Here is a 21558-nt window from a genome sequence, read left to right as displayed (position 1 = left end):
TCCAAATATTTGCGCGTGAGGGGCTCTGAGAGCGGGAGAAAACCTGAGCAACCGGAGAAAATCTATGCGATCTGGTAGGTGACCCCTGACCTTTTCACGTCCGTGTCCCTTACTAGGTGAGAGCAACTACGTCGCCCTATCATATTGTGATCCCCTATTATATTGCGATCATGATGCTTTAAAGCTGTCACCATATGAGTGGAAAAGGACCTCGATAACAATATACACACTACTCCGGGTATTATCAATATTTTATTACTATCATCTAGCCGGGTATATATTTTACAGGTGTTCTGTATCTGTAACTAGCTGACGACGCTAGAACGGGATTAACGATTTATGGTATTAGTACGTTAACCTGCGGGACAAAGAAAGAAAGAAATTACCGCTGTTTATAATGTAGTATAATCTTCTATTGTAACAGTTGTTAATGTAGAACTGCATTGGTTAGTTCCTTTAGGTATACTTGGATCCAAGCCCTGTTCAGTATGCCAGGAGAATGGAACGAGTCACCTATAGCAGAGGAAACCAGAGAAACTGATAATAATCGTTAGGGAAACGACAGCGGAACCAACATATTGAAAACAGTATTAATGATATGTTTGTGTTTTATTGTCTTTGGAGTGCAATTAGATTTGTTTCCAATGAAAGTGATTTCTGCTAAAGGATAGAGAACAGTGAAGCCCTTACATCCGCATAAAACGCCATCATCCAAGCTGAATCATACAGAAGCAGTCACGGTCACGAACAAGATTTTATGGCCATCATCGATATGTAAGTAAAGAAATGGATGTAGTTTTGTTTCTATATATAAATCGTGAAGGAGATTGTAAATTTTGGCCAGAATACCAGGCAATGATAAAGTTATATGTGCCGTAATTGTTATACTCTCGAATCAACAAGAGGATTTAATATGTTATTTACCATAAACAATTACCAACATTTTGATAATTTTGACAATTTCAGTACTTATGTGTAGGTTTTAATTTTACAAATACAAATAAGAGCTGAAAATTATTTTTGGCAGTAATCATTATATCTACTTGTACATACAACACAGCTATAGTGTGGTCCAGATAATTTTGCATATCATATTTGTACATTGTAATTAGTGATTGCAAAGTGATTTCTGCAAGTATGTGTCCATCTAAACAGACATAAGTCATAAAAAAACAAGAATTTTACGTCGCATGAATTCGGTGTTGTAATTTATATTTATATAGCAACATACATGCTGTTCTGTCCAGTTGCATGATTTTCACATCTTAACCTGATGGGATTCAATTCAAAACGTTCGCCAAGTTACAGAAAATACAACTTAAATATAACGTCTATAAAGCAACATGATCAGAGTTTTAGAAGTTTAGATGATAAAACAGTTTATTCATAGAATCGCATTTTAGTTATCGTTCCATTAAAGTTATATGTAACGTATTTTTCCAATCTGATTGAAATACAGATCCTAATAACTACTCCGTTCAATAGAGGATCTGACAATATCCCATAAGGCGTCATGTTTGGATGACCTTTTGCCACGTGTACTTCTGATCAAATACATTCTCTACACATTGCCTCGTCAATTCATAACGCCATTTCCTCCCAGTATATATATATATATATATACACACAAAATTTGTTGTGTTATTTTGGGCGAGATGACTACGTAGGCGAAAATAACTTTGACAGCTTTTTCAAACTATTTCGTCCCCGGTTAGGGTTCTGGCAGTGCCAATTTATTGGCCATTTCCAATGGGATGCTGTCAGATCCTCATATCAAACGTAGTGATAATAAGGATCTGTATTTTAATCAGATTACGTATTTTCCCTCATCACGAATGAAGATGAGCTGCATTCCCAAAAGTTGCCAACATTTCGAGAATCACGGTACTTTCAAAGCATATGTTTTAATTTTACAAGCACAAAAAGAGCTGAATATGATTTTGGCAGTACTGCCAAATATTACATTTGCATCCTATAGTGCTGTGAAATGAGTACATGCCGAGGTTTCTGACCCAAAATTCTGTACCCGAGAGTGGAATAGTTCTATCCTACATAATTTACATATGAAAGAGTTATTTTCTCACATTGCTTGTCGAGTTACTTGCACGAAAGGTGAGGCAGCCATTTTGTTACAAAATCTTAACTTCTTAAATAATTGATCGATTTTAAAAATAAGAACGCCATTCGAAAGAGCTCATCGAAGTTTGGTTTATATTAATAAATATAAACAAGAAATCTTAGGTAAAACGGTTTGAAATGCAAATTAAACAAATGAAATGGTAAATAAATCCGGCAAATCAATCGAAATAGAAGAAAAATGACGTCAACTTTGGCTGATATGACGTCATTTGATTGTTCAGCAATTGTGACGTCACAGGTATGTAAGATAGATTTATCTTACATAGCTGTCTTTCATGGGACAACTCTATCTTACATGGCTAGCTATGTGAGAAACGTTGTTCTTCCATACTTCATAGGGATATTCCTTGGTTGCTAGGGAAAAGGTATCTCCATCTTACACAGGGGGGTGTCTTGCTAGACAATCACATGACGACACCAATACATGCGGCGTAACTGCGGCGCGCATTGTAAATGACGTCATCAATTCTGACGCAAAACGACGTTCCTGCTATAATGGCGCGATTAAATAGTTGCAACCAAGTGGAATTTCGTCACTTTACTACTAAGTAGGGGAGAAAGAGAATCAAACATGGGTCTGTGAAGTAGACAGGGATATTTCAACCCTCGTGAAAGATTTTGGCCGTCAACCTTCGGCATACCTCGGGTTGACCGGCCAAAATCTTTCACTCGGGTTGAGATATCCCTGTCCACTCCACAGACCCATGTAAGATTCTATTATTCCATTTTATACTGATATCCCACTGAAACATACCACAAATACAGAAACTCTATTAAAGAGGATGTAATTATCAGACCAACCCGTAGATTCACATACCAAAATAACTGTATGACAAGGACTGTTTCAAATTCAGCAAAACGAGTTGCAATTTCAGCGGAAACCTATCGTATCGCATACCATTGAAGCCTGTGAATTCCACGAGATGGTTACCTATTTACTCATATTTGGTTGGGATTATTAGCTTTGATTGTAATGTTTGTAGATTTAGAATACTTAACATTAACTAGTCATTATCCAGGCGGTAATTGTCATAAAATATAGACATAGTGGTATTTATTACGACTAAAATTGTATGTGTATTGCGCATGCCTATGGAGGTTGTTGCTGACTGCCCGCCATATTGGAATAAAGTGTAAAACATGTGCGTCGTGTTTGTTCCAAAAGTATAATATGATGAAGCCTACACCCGGACATTTCATTAACGTCCTTCTGTCTGGACGGCATTCAATGTTTAGCTGTGTGTGGATGTCTGTATGTGTTGGAGGTTTTGATATATTTGGTAAGAGTTCATTTTAAACCCCCCTCTAGTTGTTTATGACAAAACAATTTTTTGGTGAGATAACAGATGAATTCTCCGTTTCATTCAATCTCAAATGTACTCATTAAACAAAAACACTCCATATTTATCATTGTATTAATTAAGCAGGATTAATTTTAAAGCCATAGTTTTGTACAGAATTTTTTGCCATTAGTTCGCCAATTGACCCAGTGGTGTAGTGGTTAAGACGATAGACTTCAGAGCCGATGGTAAGTGTCAAGTATGTGGGTTAAAATATCGCCGAGAGTAAGGTTACAGAAATCAAAAAGATTATATCCGCTTGTTCTAACTTTCATATCACCTAACAAAGCAATATGTATGAGTGTTGTATAGATGCGCCAAAGGAAAGAAGGTACAAGACAATTGTAAACAAATAAGTTTTAAATATTGTTTTTTTCTGGATTTTTAAACTTTGGTTTTCTCATTTTTACCCCCAAAATGCCATGCCCCAATTTTAATTGGTATCCCTTAAAAACAACCCTTTTCAGACACTTGACTAAAGCATTAAATTATTTTTGGAAGGGGGTTCAAAAGGAACTCTCTCCATATATTTGTGTCTCCTTGTGAATGCGGAGCTCGTGCCCTTTTTATGGTTATATCACCTAGATTTATGTATAACACGGTTCATAGCAAATTATGCTAACTAAGCTGTTTAGTCTATTCGAATGTGCCGTGCAGCCGTCCGTGACCATTCTATACGTTAAACAGTCAATTCTGCAACAGAGCGTGACTTTCAACACGTTTTGTTTCTGTTATACATTAGACATACCATCCGCTGGATTAACAGACAGATGTATTGATCTCAATTGGCTTTCAGGCTATTCACCAGGTAACGCGGGTTGAATGACTATGCACAACCAAAAAAATCATTGAATGGAATTGCACCAAAGACACACCGGTTAATTGATAACATGTTAGCATACGTGTAATGCAGGTGTTTTTTCTTTCGCCTACAGGGAAGTTATTGTGGCCAAAATTACTTAAACTGTATCACTATGCAGTCGTTTATATGTCCAAATAAACATTCGAAGATTAAATAATTTAATTTGTTAAAAAATTCTGCAAGAATTATCCTATTAAATTAAAATTTAAAAAAAAAACACGGATCGGTTCGTCTTTATTTTTAGATTGCACAGAGTCTACAAAGTCGGAATTACCAAAAGCTGTAATACATATCTCTATCATCAAAGCGGATGCGAGAGTGAGCTATGAATGTGAATTCTAACAAGGATCGTCTCAAAATGAAATTGGTTCTCACTGCATTTTAAATTACTGTTCCTCATCGGTTGTCTACCAGCAGCGTGCTACTATCAAAGATTTTTATTGCTCATTCGATTAGGCATGTGCTCCATAATTATAAGATACTTGAATGGAAATTAGTGTAATTAAATAATCTAAAATGAGAACATAAAAACAAAGAACGAATTGATTTTTATAACTATAGGAATAGTACACGATTTGTACATTGTAATTCTATTTTGTATCCCTGAAGGCTTATATCATGACTACATTGATTATTATCTAATATATATAGTAAACATACATGTCCTTGAATGTTTGTATGTTTGTGGGGCCGCGGTGACCGAGTGGTTAAGATGTCTCGAGATATTACCACAAGCCCACCACCTCTGGGTCATGAGTTCGATTCCCATCAGGTACTGATTGCTGGTCGGTGTTTTTTCTCCGCGTACTCCGGCTTTCCTCCACTCATAAACCGGATACCTCCTTACATGACCCTGACTGTTAATAGGACGTTAAACTAATAAAACCCTTTGTTTAATTAAACTAACTTCCTATTAAAAGCAATGGTCGTGTGCATTGAGAGAATGAAGTGTGTGTGTGGCGCGTGTTTTGGGAGACTGCGGTATATTAATACCATACATAAGGGTTAAGATGATAAAAATGATGATTTTTACTGCCGTCACAAATAAACTACAATAAATAATTGAAAAAATAATATTAACGAAGTATTCTTACAATATCGTATATGAAGTCATAATGATAAAAACATATTCAACGGGTACATAAGTAACCCTTTCAGAAATATAGTATAATATTGGTACTTAGCTTTTCTCTACACAGACGATAAACAAATAAAGTCAAGCATGTAAGTTCCGGATATCCAATAAGATGCGCAGTGTTCTATTCAGAAATCGTTTCTTCTTCACCGACGAAGTCATTATGATCATGTAAACAGTGGCTGTTTCTATTTGCATAAATCGCACAAAGTATTGAGTTTTTATTCATAGATACAGTACTCGGTTATATATACACCTTGTCCAAATCTATTTGATAACATAATAAACCGCCACATTAAATCTTAGGCAGTGATCTGTTCAATGCGCGCGTATGTTTTACACGACAGGCAGTGATTCGTGAAGTTGATTTTATTGCAGCAGTTTCATTAAAATGTGCAATAAAAAAAAATATTCTAAAATCTATGTGACGACATCAACAAAATCACAAGTATGTGCTCTCAACGGAAAGTTCGTCTGTCATTTGCTACAATTTATGTGTCGAAAATTTTAAAATGGCCCCATAAACTTCGTCTCATCGAAGTTTTACTGTACATCAATCTATCAAGTAGCGGGTAAATTGTGCAAGTTAATGCTATATTTTTTGTCAGCCTTTCTATAGACATCAATCAAATCTTACTTTAATCTTAAATCCTTATTCTCAAAGTGTTTCATAGAGTATCGGACAGCATCTCATATTACATCACGTACTGATGTCTTCTCAAATTAACCAATCAAATTACAAGTTCAATTTTCTTAACGATGACTAAACAATTTGTAAGGCGCTGTCAGAATTATTTTCCTATTTGTAGTCAAATTGCTCAAAGATCATAGGTCATACATACATGCATATGTATGTTGTGACGAAATGTTGATTTCAGATGTATATAGGTGGAGAAAATACGTGTGAATTTATGCGTTGTGTACATATCATAAGCTATCATATACTAAAAATGGACAATTTGCAAAAACAAAAGGGCCCGCGGGGCCTCTATGACTCACCTGGTTGTTATAACAAGTAACTTAAAGGTAAGTGAACCTCGCTAGAGTCCAAACAGCCTAAAATTTGTTTGGTGCTCATCTTAGGTCATTGATAAACATTTTTTTCTGTTAATATTGTTTTAAGAAATTTTCAATTTTATGTTAAAGAACGGTAGTTGGTCTTTGTGACATAATTTACACTAACAAAGCATGTCGGCTTTTCTCATCTACCTGGAAAAAGTATAATAATTATCTTGTTTTTAAAGACGCGTTCGTTTAAAGCTACAAAATGTCTATATAGATGTTATCTGCAAGGCATTGCAATAAATAATTACAATGAGAACGACCTAGTTGGTGTAAGAAAATCCAATAAATGAATTTCCTGCGCGAGGTGTAGTGGCAAAAGTAATAATGAGGCAGTAACCAACACCCTTATCGTGTTAACGGTTCATAAGATATCGAACAATGGGTCTAATTCATCAGGATTATGTGCTCTGTTCATAAATTAATGTATTTGAACTAAATCTTGATGTATCACAAAGACAACTAACTATTGACAAAATAATGTTTGTTACTCATTTAAGGACTTAAACACTGAGTGTACAACGTGCGTGTGTGTGTGTGTGTGAGAGAGAGTGTGTTTGTGTGTGTATGTGATGGTCATGAGAACATATATGGTTTTGTGTGGAGGTTGTGATATGTTCCTGTAGTGTCTCTTTGTGCAAGCGGATTTCCTCCTACTTGATAGTACTTTCTACCAGAGATATAAACAACACACTCCACCCGGTCACATTATACGAACAATCGGTAAACGATTTATCTTACTCCCTTATGCTGAAGTTTGTAGGGGAAGAAACTACCTCTATAGAGGACGGCGTATCACGGCAAGTGAACATAATGCAAAGAGTTGACACAAGAGTAATGGCCTATACCCTAATAACAGTCAGGGCATATAAGGATGTGTCAAGATTGTTGGTGGAGGAAAGCAGGAATACATTACCCGAAGTAAAACCACCGACCAGCGGTCAATACCTGGCACCCCCCCCCCCCCCCCCCCCACACACACACACATTGGATTCGAACTCGCGACCCAGATCGGGAGAGCTTGTGGTAATATGTCGGGACCCCAGAAAATGGTCTAACGTAAAACGGTGACACGAGAGACGTCAGATACTGTAGAGGGCAAGAGTTCCACTATACAAAAAGACACAACACGAATATACCACATTCTCCAAAAACACACACGCACTTCATACAAATATTTATAAGATCCCAATTTAGTAGCCTTTAAAGATGCTCAACCACCGACAGAGCGTATGATATTCGTCATTTGAACAATAAATGGTGTATGATCGTTTATATATATGTCTAAGTTACATAAAAAAATAATATGAAATAATCTATTTTGCCTTTGGTACATGCGCAATCAGTACTTCATTCCATACTAGGATATAGTGCCACGGATTTTTTCGGGATGCAATTAAAGGGACAATTCAGTCTAAGAGTACATTAAAACTTGCACATATTTTGGAAACAAGCCAGTTCTAATGGAAATCATATTAGTTGGTTTTACTGTGATATGTCAGAAAAGCCCACTGTAGTGAAATGTATGTGAAATGTTCAATCGCAATTACACGTAACCTTGTATGCCGAACCCTGACCCTTGCCTGTGTAGTAAATACATTTTTATCTAGAACTACTCAAATCACTCTTACAGTTGTGTTAATATTATTAGATGCGTGTTTTTGTCTAAAAATAATTTTATCAACTCCTCAGTGGTTATGTATTGCATTTGTTTAACATGCGTGACTTTGACTCGGGTAAGGGTACATCGTACATGTTGTACATGCTTAATCGTATTGACCGAACTCACAGATACCCTGCATTGGCGATATGTTTAGGATCGTATGTGCCATTTGCAACAAGTATCGGTTAGACCTTAGCACGGGTGATACACAACAGGATGAGTTATTAGGGACAAAAATGTTGTTTCTGTCCAAACAGAAAAAACAACTTACAGGCGAAGATTGAAGAAGAAGGGCTTGCATCTAAAAGGAGTCTATGGACCAAAATCGATAGTAGTGCTTCCATTCTTTTTCCAGTGTTGTCAGAAGAGGATCTGCGTAATCTAACGCTTGGTGTTTATCAGATAAATCTGGCTCGAGGATACACAAAGGAACACATGAATGCCACAGGAGGGTATGAGGTTTCAGTATGTCAAGTGGAGAGTAACATTATCAGTGCAAAAATACAGAGCAGGCATGTGAGTTCAAAAGTGCACCAATTGTGGATTATGTTTGATGAATGTTCAATTCAAGGATGGTATTGCAAATGTCGGACTGGTGCCAGAACTGTAGGTTCGTGTGCACATGTTGCTTCGGTAATATGGTATCTGAGACATTCTGACAATGAATTTCATGTAGGAAAGGATTGGTCACAGTTCTTGATGGATGCAGCTAGTCCAGAACCAGTTATGGTTGATCACAGCGACGAAGAGTCATTAGAAGAGTGACTTGCAAAATGAAATTATTCACTTTATATATGTACATTCATATTTTATCCTTGTTGCTATTATCAAGCAATTGCTGATTTTGTTAATGCGTATGCAATTGTTTGAAGAGTTGCATTATCTGTATATAAATATGTGGATTGGTTTCTGTAGTTATATAAGGTCCAAAAGTTAATTTGAAATCAGAGCGTAATAGTCTGTATAATGCTTGTCTTTTATTATGTGTATGAGAGGTAAAATGAAATTAATGCAATGTGATACCACTTTATATCAGCGAAATATTAAAAGCACAACTTACAATAAGTATACATATACTCTATTAATATATATAATAGATTTATATGTGCCATACTACAAAGATTTTGTTCTGCTTTATAAATCATAGACATCACTTTACTTTCTTAAGGTAGTAAGCACTACTTCTTAGTTTATATGTATGTTTACATATTTTAGATATTTAAAGTGAATAGTCGGGCAAAGAAAACCAGTCTAAATGCGTTCATTTGCCTTCCAAAAGTTCTCACATATTAATACGACGGTCAAGTTCTTCTTAGTTTCCCAGTTCTGACCATTAAAGTAAAGAAAAGTTGAAAGCATTGAAAGCGAGGCTGCGTGGAAATGTAACCACGGACAGAGTGAGCCGGGAGGACGTTTTAGAATTTCCATACTTTAAATTAATTTCTTCGTACGCAGACAGATTTTGACGAGAGATTTTGTTTTTCCATTTCATAAGAAATTATACTGGATACATTTACACCATTTTTACCGACTTTAGCCATCCTTGCCCGACTGTTCACTTTAAATATCAATTTCAACAATGTTTTAAATACCGGTATTTAATTATCAATTTCAACAATGTTTTAAATATTAAAATTATATCAATTTCAACAATAATTTAAATATTTAATTATCAATTTTAACAATGTTTTAAATACAATATAATTATATTTCACATTTTGCCCCTCGTTTGATTTGAGATTACATACAGTGTATATAATACAGTCAAAAGTGAAAAACATCAACACATGAAATTTGCAGTTTGAAAAATATCAGAGAGATATTTCATGAACACCATATATATGTCACCTGGGCATTTATCAATTCAAATTAAAATGAATTACTCAGAAAATTTGACGAGATAATAAACAACAAAATATTACTGGCCTAATGAGTTGTATTACAATCACTCATTAAAGGATTTCAGGCCATTGTACCAAAATTATATATTGTAAAACAATCAATAATCAAATCATTAAAATATTACAAAACATGTTGAAGGTAATTATTCATCCTTTAATGTGTCAATGTACATTCAGGGAATGACCAAAAATACATTTTGATTTAATTATCACAAGTAATAGCATCAGACTGTATCTATCTAGAAAACACTTAAAGCGACATGTCCATCGCATCATGAAAAACTAGCATCGGTGACATGACTATCAAAATTGAAGTCCAGATAATTTACATGAAATCAACAATTCTATCTTAGCATGAAAAATCAAGTAAAGTGGCAGTTCCACCATTTTGTGAAAAATCATATTAAAGCAACACTTTCATCAAATCATGAAAAAATCTAATTAAAGGGACATGTCTAGTAGATTTTAAAAAAATCAACTTAAAGTTACATGTCCATCAGATTTCGAAAAGTCACAACGAATTATGTCAAAATAATATGTAGATTAACAGAAAAAGAGCATATATACATGTATTTGTCCATCCAAACATTCAGCTACGCATCACAATATCAATAAGGTCAATGAATGGTCGGTGGGGGTCTACGGGTTACAGCAGCACGACACTTCTCATTTAAACGACTCCCATGAATCCACATAGCCTGATGAGCCAGTTCACCAGCAATATGTACTAAAAATTCCTTTTCCCCTTTGTTTTCTCTTTGTGTCAGCAATCGCTTCACACGATAATAGTTCTCATCAGATGAAGACGAAATAGACAGAGGAGACAAGAAATTAGAATTGCGGTATCGTTCTGGTTTTCTAACATTGCGAACTGGGCGAGACGGTTGCTTCTGAGGGATTTGGTTCACAAGAGATTTCGCGGGTACCACAGTATTTGAGTCATCACTAGTACTTGAGGTTAGGTACACGGCATTATGATTATCATCACTTTCAATCACCAAATGAATTTTCAGAATGTATGAGTGTATTCGTGTCATTATCACTATTCGATTCGGATTGGTCATCCACATGCGTGTCAACAGAATCAAGAAAGACATACCGCGGGTTACGTTTACGAACAAAAGCCGGTTTGAAGCGGTTGATATGCACAGCGTCCTTGACACGACCATTAACAGGATCTCGGAGCTTCACAAGATGAGGACTGTCCACAGAATGAACTACACATGGACCAGAATAACGCGGCTTAAACTTAGCTCCTCGTCCAGCAGGTTCAACCACAGGAGTTTGACGTTCTGTCAATAATATATAGTATACATTTATAAAAAAATACCCCAATATACTATATATATAGTATATAGGGGTATTTTTTTATATATATGTAAACTATATATTATTGACAGAACGTCAAACTCCTGTGGTTCAACGAGCAGGTATACATAGTCCCCAACCTGAACAGATAGGGTATGTACGACTGAATTGACTCTGTCCAGCATTTTTGTCTTGGTCTGCTGCACACTTTCTAGCACGTCCTCTCAAATGAATTGCAAACGACTAGCAAGAATTTTAACATACTGGTGTTAGGTCGGGTGGCTGTGTAGGGTCAACACGGCCGCTTCGTTTCACAGTTACATGTTCACTAGTCCGCTAAAACTGACCATAATCGCAGGCTCAAAATTCTGACTGATCGCCTGTTTATGGTCAGCTACCTACTGCTCTTAAAAAGTCGGGGATTGTAGTACAAATCTGGCGACAGCGAATATAAGAATCACTGTAGGTTTAATTGGGGTCAGCAAGGTATTGACAGGTAAAAGAAAACATTTGGCACTCACTTTAATACATGTCACATCCCAATTCATCACATTAACGATGCTATGTCCCTAGTTATGTTCGAGACGTCCAAGAATCAGTGTTTCGGTAGCCATCTTTGAAGACCAAAAGTTAATTTTAACAGCCAATTAGAATCGTCAAATTTCACCGGAAATCGATCCCAGCTGTCTGATTGGGTGTTAAAATTAACTTTCAGTCTTCAAAGATGGCTACCCAAACATTGATTCTAGGACGTCTCGACCATAACTAGGGACATAGCATCATTTATGTGATGCGTTGGGATGTGACATGTATTAAAGTGAGTGCCAAATGTTTTCTTTTACCTGTCAATACCTTGCTGACCCCAATTAAACCTACAGAAGTCCCATAATCGCTGTCGCCAGATTTGTACTACAATCCCCGGCTTTTTAAGAGCAGTAGGTAGCTGACCATAAACAGGCGATCAGTCAGAATTTTAAGCCTGCGATTATGGTCAGTTTTAGCGGACTACATGTTCACGTGGAGTTTGCCGAGAAAAATATTGAGTTTGATCAGGTACCTCTGTACTAAGTTTAAGTTCAGTATTTCTCAGGAAATCCTCAGAAAAAATGTCATCATCACCTTCACACATTTCTAAAACTCGTGCTATCTTCATGATCAAATATTCTGCCATAACATAGCTCCGAAATCCAAGTGTTCTGGATCTGGCGCGAAATTTATTGATAAGTAGTCATATCAATTTCGTCATAAAAACAAACCATCATTTACCTTCAGAAGTTGAGTGACTCGCTTGGCAGTGAGAATGTTCATAGTTTAGGATTCTCCACCATGTTACCGGCACGGCTGTTCCTATTTTCATTGCAGACAGACAATTAATAAAATAACAACAATTCAAGTCTTCCCTTCTCTTCTCTGTATTTTTTACAAAACGGAAACGAATTCAAAATTATCCAGAAAACTAATTATACAATTATCCTAAACAAATATTTAGATTATTCCCTTCTCTTCTCTGTATTTTTCACAAGCACCCTCCTGACGCAGATGTACATAAGCATATACAAAACGGAAACGAATACAAAATTATCCAGAAAACTAATTATACAATTATCCTAAACAAATATTTAGATTATGACAAAACATTGACTCAGAAATACACAATTTACATTACTTTAGAAATAAAATAGATTTATTGTAACATTCCTAGGATTCAGAAATAAACTAGATTGATAGCAAAGTAGCATTTATATAATATTGAAACGATAAGTAAAGGGGAATAACTCTGGTGAACTTATAGCAGATCAACACACAATCTAATGTAGTATATAACAGTGAATAGAGCGTTCTACCACTAGACCTCTATGTCTGGGTCGCGAATCTCACGCAGGGCAGCAGCAAGTTATTGGCCCTATGTCTGTGGTTTTTTCCACGGATACTCCGGTTTTCAACCACCTAAACCTGGCACGTCATTAAATTACCTTGTTTATTAAAAGGACGTAAAAAAACCTCAAACCTTTACAGTATAAGACGTAATATGGAAGTTTATGCTGCAACTGTCCCACAAACTGACCGATAACTACTGCCGGATAAACTTGTGCTTTATCCGTCATTACGAAATGCTTTATCCGTCAATACGATCACGTGTGGATAATTTGTTCCATATCTGACGGAACTTTTTCTAACTTGACTCAGAACTTGAACCTTCCGGTGAATGAAACATCATTCAGTCCCGCTAAAACGTGACGTAACATTCACCGGAATGACGTCATTTTTACGCTATCGAAAATCTCGTATGGCGGTGTCGTCTTTTTCTTGGCTCATGACAAAGGTATGTATTGTAAAGTAATTCTTTAATGGGTATTTATTGTATTTTTAGTATTTTCATTTTATTTCAATGATATATCACACTGAAAAATATATGAAAAATAACTTACCCCCTTATTAAATGCACCGATTTTCGGTTTTCGTGAAATTTTGAATACGAACATACAGATTGTTATCATTGCATGGAATTTTCCTCGTGAATTTGTTCTTTTGGCGGTTGCTGTGGAACCATGAAAAGGAAAAAAAAAAGATATTTGATGTTTCAAGTTTCAATGGTATCATTGGCGAACAATAAATATATCTACAAAAACGAAAACGTTTGAAAGTTTCAAACCACGAATTAAAGTACACACGCATATTTTGTTACACACAGCACGCAGTGTGTCACCCCGTCAAATCGTAGAACTAGGTTGTCACACGTACGTGTCAGAGATTAATCGATGTAGTTACAGGTAACACTGATTGAGCTAAAGCTAAACTTTGTTAATAAATTACAAGTATTAAATACCAGTCGAAAGCATAGGCATATGCACATATGTTTTTATATAACATCATTAGCAGGCTTGTGACATGACGTCAATGATCATGTTGCCTTATTTAAAGTCGCATATCTCTGAAATGCTTCATCCTATGACTTTAATATTTTGTAAACGTGAACTACACACCATTAAGTAAATGAAAATGTGATAAAATGAAAATGTGATTTTCCTCTTCTGGGCCCATTTTGTCAATCGCCGTAACATAAATGTAAATGATAAATTCACATGCGACATAACGTTGGAAATATTAATTTAAAAGTGGCTTCTGATAAGGTCGCTCCTAGCCATGACCTTTGTGTTCAATTTGCACGTTCACTTTAAAGGCCCACTACCTTTCCGAAACGGCTTTTAATTTTTAAAATGGGAATGTAAAACAAGATCGATAATTTTGTAGAGTCCTAAAAATTAACTTACCGTTAATACTATATTTATCATCACCTTCTGAACGATTTGATTAAAATAAATAAAATGTTTATTTTCATAACGCGGGTCGTATTATGTTTCCCGCCGTCGTCCTAAATACCGCGCGGTAGTTGACTATCACTGCGCCAGACGGCAAAACAGCGAAGTGACTCTCCACTGTTTTCATATATTACGCAGGCAATCTTGCATATGTTTGGTGTCGTAACCTTATTTTAGATCATCGGTATGCATTTTCTGGTGTTATTAATGTTTTTTAAGAAACCTTTATATTTTGCTCCGGAAAGGTAATGGGCCTTTAAGTAAGGACTGAAACATGGTCACGTGTTATCAATAACAGATATACATTGTATACAGTCACATACAGTCACCACTACATAACCATTATAGTAGTAATACAAGTGAATACGTGGTTTCCAACGTACAGTGTTCTCAAAAATAGTCACCTAAGATTAGGAGTTGTGTCACCGAAATGAAGATTAGGAGGTAATATATGCTCTGCTTCATATATCGTATTGACAACAGGCATTTCTGGTTTAAATACCATATCAAAAAAATATATGATCGAGTATTTATCTCCTGACGGATCTCTGGTTTTGCGCAAACAACTTACCATTCATCTGAACCATAATTTGGCTGTTGATGTTTAATAGAAATTGTTGTGATGGTTTTACTGTCATGTCACATATCGATAGAGCATTGGTATACATGTATTCAGTGCACCTTAAAGTTGCTCCATCGCCGACTGTGCATACATGTTACCCATCATTTGAACAACATTTTGCATTTAATCGTGTATATATATATGTCTAATTAACACATTTTTTTTAAATAACTTAGTTTGCTTTTGGTTCATGCGCAATCAGTACTGCAAAATTAAGCGACTTTTGTCAGTTAAAAAATAATACATCGTCTGCTCTTGCTCCATTTATCAGCGGCGAAGCATCTTAAACCTTTAAGTGAAATAATATTCTGCGGGAAAAATCACATCATTTAAGCGTCCTTTACTTTTAGTTTTCTTTGAATATAAAACTGGGTTTCCCGGCGTCATCTTAATTAGACTAGGTATTTAATGAATGAAACAAACGTTGATTATACTAACGTCCTACTAACAGAAACTACCACTTTTGAAGACTTTGGTGAGTCTCGGCTAGGGGACAGAACCCAGAGCCTTCCTCACAGGGGTGAACGCGCTACAGAAGGCCAAAAGTGTGGCGGCGTCAATGGAGACGCAAGTAAAACAACAAGAAGAAGATTCTTAATTTAGTCACCTTTTACGATCAAGATATAGGGTCAGCAAGTACAATTTTAACGCCCTACCAGCAGGTCTTCGAATGAAATATACCCTTTTCACATTTACTTACCTCCACTGTGTTACTTTATACAGTATTTGACCCAATAAGCTCCACTCTCGAACTCCAAGACTCAATTTTTGTTAATTCAAACTAAACGGAAACTAAAATATGAAAACCAATGGTTTCTTCGTTCGATTTCTAGCTTTTATAGCATATCAAAATTCTATCACATTAGTTCTTATTCACAATTGAGGGAATCTTTTCTATAAGTGTCGCTTCGTCTTTTTATTATATGTCAACCTTCAAACGAAATAAACATAAAAATAGGTTGTTTTTTTCATTCTAAACGATCAATATTGGCATTTCAGTTGGAAAACTCTATTCTTTACGATCAGCGTTAAGACAAAATATGATTTAAAAATGGAAGATGAATGGAACGTGATGGAAAGTAATAATGAAATCTATTTCGTATACAACTTTCCGAAAAATATTTTATTTTGCAGATACATGTATGTGGCTGCAGGACTATGTACAATATTGGTTATATACTGGATGCGATCGTACGTAAATACGCCTGAAGTGGACATAATATACCATCAAAAAGGTAATCCTGTTAATCACATAGTATCCCTAAAGATTCACAAGGCCGCCAGTACAACAGTAGCAAATTTATTCCATCGTTATGGCAAAGAAAATCATCTAAAGATGGCGATCCCAAAAACCAAAGGTGGTGGCGGCTCTACTTTGACATCACAGGATTTCTACCCACCACCAAACAATGGAACATACGACATCTCCTGTGCGCATGTCCCATACAACAGAACCGAATTTAGTCAAGTATTACCTAATGATACTGTTTATATAGGAATTGTGAGGCAACCATTCAGTCAATTTCAATCGTTTGTGAAAGTATTTCGTCCAAGAAATTTATCAAATTTAAAAACACGAAAAAATCCAGTATTGGAATACCTTAAAAAGTGTGAACCTGAAAGGCCATTTCGGAGATTTACCGCTTCAAGAATTATGAATGAGAGGGCACATGATTTGAATATGATGGCTAACGAGTTTGGATTTCCAGCAGAACTATTTTTCAACAAAGATCAAGCTGTAATACGAAATTATTTACGAAAACTTGATCAGGAAATGGATATCGTTTTAGTAGTGGAGCATCTAGATGAATCTCTGGTACTGATGCGGAGACTTTTAAGATGGGATCTCAGACATATTTTATATCGACGAGCCCATCTTCACAAGAGAAATTATCCTCATTTTAAGTTTGGAACAGCTGAGGAAAATATTCATAAAGTTAAAGCATACTTAGATTACGCATTATATGATTTTTTTCTGGATAAACTCCTTCAAATTATAAAACTCCAACAATCTGATTTTTATGAGGAACTTGCTTTCTTTAGAAAGCTCCTAACGAAGTTTGAAACGTACTGCAATAAATCCATAAATTCCAAAATATCAAAGAACTACATGCAATTTGACGGAAGTAAATGGAACAAACCCTTCAATGCAACAAGACCACTATGTACAGATGCTTTACGAGGTGGGGCAGGATTGTTTAGAGAGTATGCAACAGAGCTTGGACTCGAAGAAAAACAATGAAAACTACATTTGATAGCGATCAAAACACGGAATTTCCATCCAGCAAATAATCATTTTATCGATCTGTAATAAGCGAACAAACGGTCGTTAGAACGAATGTAGCAAATTAATTGTGCAAGTATATGACCTTCTGAACATAAGCAAAACATGTATTGGTATTTTAAAGTTTGAAAAATAAAAATCCCCTTCACCTCAAATTGAACAAAATTAGATCACTGTGACCTATTTTTTGACACTAAGTTATATTTTCCAAAATGTTTTATTTCTAACATATAAATGTATTATAATTCATAAAAAATCATTCAAAAATATAATTTGGTTCCAACAAAACTGGACAAAATAGAAAAATGCCCCTCCTGTTTAACCCCCCCCCCCATAACTCACAAGGGACTCCGACCTGACATTAACCCCCGGGTATCTGTAAACAAAAAATAATGCTTATCGGTCATGGCCATCAGAGGGCCCAAGTTGACAATCATCCTTTGTATTGATATTGTCATATTGTCATATCCTATATTTCATACTAACAGAAAGTACTGATTTTGTTCTACTGGGATTTACTTCTATACACATGTACATGTACATTTGGACCATAAAAGGACCACACAGAGTAAAACCAAAAATAGATTTGTGGTAATCTCCTTTTTTGGGCATAAGATTTCATAGCGAGGTAAATGTTTCAGTAAATGTATATACGTTGCTGGCTCTATCTGGATCTTGATAAGATTTTTTTTAAATCTGGATTTTAATTTGACTCTTTGGCTCCGCTTCACATGTACCTTTTGATTTTTTATGCAAATGTATTCCGAATCTTTTACCAAACTACAGCTGTATCATGGACGTGAGGTTGAGTTGGAACTCAGTCTACATTTCATTAATTTTCACAATACAAAAAACCCCACACTATTTTGTTCAAAGTCCACGTTCATTCTCATTTTCTTATTTGAAGATCAAGGAAATATTTCGTACAATTAAAGTTAAAATGATCTCCCCTTTGGCCACATATTGTAATCACATCACATTCATACAAATACAAATTTATCATCCCCACACATAAAATAAAATTGGGCTTACACTAGTTTTACCATGGGTGTTTAAGATTGAAAAGAGCTTGGATGCGGATCAAACAAGAAAGGAAACAGATAGAAAAAAGTACTTTTTTAAAATTGAACTTTACGATGTTGCTGCCTCTCCACAGTTATACGTGGTACAGTATCCGAACCCGGTGTGTCACGGGGATGTGTGAAATATGAGTGACAAAAACTGGTACTTTTGATAAATAAAGTTGTTATCGTATGATAGCATTACCTACTGAAAACAGCGTGCGCCCAAATGTGCGATCTGCGCAACAGTTTATCGCACAGTTTTACGAAATTTTGTCTTATCGTAATTAAATCATCAAACACATAGCAAATAGAGAGTTAAATAATTTGCTCATTATTAATTCTTGTGATATTTCACACAAGATACAGCTTGTATTATATTATATAGAACTTTGAAGCCCTTCATCCAGCATGTTTCAGGCCTAATGTATGGTCTTTAGGTATCTTGGTTATTAAGAAGAAGTCATCTAAATACATTCCAGCCTATTTGACCCCTGTGAACTTTAACGAAGGTCAAGGTCATTCATTTGAACAAACTAGGTAGCCCTTTATCCAAGGATAACACTAGGCCTCTTGGTTATTCAGAAGATGTCGTGTAAATATATTTCAGACTATTTGACCCATGTGACCTTGAAAGAGGACCAAGGTCATTCATTTGATAAAACTGATAGGCACTTTATTCCAGCAAGCCAAAGGCCTAATATCAGGTCTCTGAGCCTCTTGGTTATTAAGAAGAAGTCGTTTAAATATTTGAGCCTATTTGATCCCTATGACCTTGAATGAAGGTCAAGGTCAATGCAAAGCATAAGTTCTGTAGAGATATGTCCATGCTATGTCTATGCAAACATTCAAGCATGTATGTTAGGTAGTAAAGGCGCTGAAACCTTGTACATTTTTGGCGGGAAAGCGATAAAATCGCCATTTTTCAAACGGCTATATCTCCGCCATTTTGGATAAAATGACTTTGAAACATGTCATTATATATTTCTGAGATCATGCCCTTTGATATCCAAATTTCAGTGGCAATTTTCATTTTTGACCTTTGTTTGACCCCGTAACGAAATCTTGACCTTGATATAATCTCTGATAACATGTAAAGAACAAAACACGCGTTATGTCACGATCTACCTTAATGACTAAAAGTGGACAACGTACAGCGTACGGTTATGCAGTTATGAACGTTTAAATTTGTTCGAAAAAGTAGGTTTTACGACTGTGACCTTGAACTTGAACATTTTTGTACAAAATCGGAAGTTCATTTCAAGATCTCCTATACGTACATAACATGTCCAAAGTTGAGCTTCGTACTGTGTTCCGTTCGTGAGATATTTTGCTAACAAGATTTGTGAAAATAAGAAAAAAAGAAAAACTAGATTTCATCGCGATCAAATCACGGGATTTCCACCTATGTAATAATATAAGTAATGTTAGCGAACAGACAATTGCTTTAATACTCTTTTCCTTCGCTTCAAGTCGAATAAATGAACGAACGGACGATTTCACTCAATTTAATCAGAAAGCGTTTCTTTTAGGGGAGTGGGGGAGTGCTCAAAAGGGCACGGGATTGCCCTTGGGAGGGATAGAGAGGTGAATGTATCGGAGCCTGCTGATTAGATGTATTCCGGGTACTATAGTTAATGGTTAATGTGTGGATCGGGCAAAACATGTAAATGTAAAATTTGTTAAGAATTTTGATGGGAATTTATTTGGTACTGTGGTCTCAAAACGGCCGGGTATTTTCCCAAAATAGCACCAGTTCTGCTTAAACATCCGGTGTCACAGGTGCAACTCTGCCACACACGCAAAAGGTTTTAAACCTGTCAGTTATTGGGTTTGTGCTTAACCTTTTTTGTTTGTTTGATTAAATGTATGTCCTATTAATAGCTAGTTTCGCGTAAGGACGTCCTCCCATGCATGCGGTGTAGCTACACATGTACATGTACGTGTATTAACGCAAACATGGCGATTGTGTACATTGTTCATGTAGAACATAAAAATCATGACAATATGTCAATGTCTACATTTACAAAAAACCAACACCCTTCATTAAATGATAAAGGCCCTACGAGCTCACTATTTACTGAAAAAAAATAAGGAAATGGGACAAATTGCCATATTTGGAGAGCTATATTTCCGCCATTTTGCTATATAGCCCCTTTAAAATCCATATCTTTCGAAGACAAAAGTTTATATATAAAATTGGTCATTTTATGTGTCTGAGAGCATGCTCTTTCACATCCAATTCAAAAGATTTCTCTTGGAAATTTCATAAATTACGGTAAAATTTATTTGCAAGGCTATATTTCCGTCATTTTTTAAGCTTTGTCTTTTTTTTTTTTTTTTTTTTTGCTCAGATATTGGCTCATTACACCTGTATCTAATCTCATTCATATACTTGGATTTTACACATTCATTTTCAATACAATTCTTATACATACATCCCAGCATGCTCTCTACTTATCTCTCTCCTCTCATTCCAACTAACATCCGTATATGTATCAGTCATGCCGTCTCAGCCGCCATATCACTCCACCATCTCGTCTCATCCGCTATCTCACTTCTACCGCCATATCACTTCTACCGCTATCTCACTTCTACCGCTATATCACTTCTACCACTATCTCGTCTCTACCGCTATCTCACTTCTACCGACATCTCACTTCTACCATGCACCATCTCGTCTCAACATCCTCTCACTTCTACCCTCATCTCGTCTCAACCGATATCTCACGTTTACCACTATCTCGTCTCATCTACCGTTTCACCTCAACCACCTTCTCACCTTTACAACTATCTCTTATCAACAACTACGATCTTATCTCGACCACCATCTTTTACATTTAAAATCTATACATTAAACT

General features: G+C 35.8%; 1 protein-coding gene across 1 annotated transcript in view; it reads left to right on the top strand.

The window, feature by feature from the left end:
• The first annotated feature begins 481 nt into the window (after positions 1-481).
• The window catches only part of LOC138310473 (uncharacterized), an 86564-nt gene continuing 65487 nt past the window's right edge, over positions 482-21558 (top strand). Inside the window, exon 1 of the mRNA XM_069251702.1 lies at positions 482-774. The gene's annotated coding sequence lies outside the window, so the exon portion shown is untranslated. The remainder of the gene's footprint in view (positions 775-21558) is intronic.

This window comes from Argopecten irradians, chromosome 16, assembly GCF_041381155.1.
Source record: "Argopecten irradians isolate NY chromosome 16, Ai_NY, whole genome shotgun sequence".
Classification (NCBI taxonomy): Eukaryota; Metazoa; Mollusca; class Bivalvia; order Pectinida; family Pectinidae; genus Argopecten; species Argopecten irradians.
The sequence above is the reverse complement of the archived record's forward strand: the minus strand, read 5'-3'. Positions and strand labels throughout refer to the sequence as shown.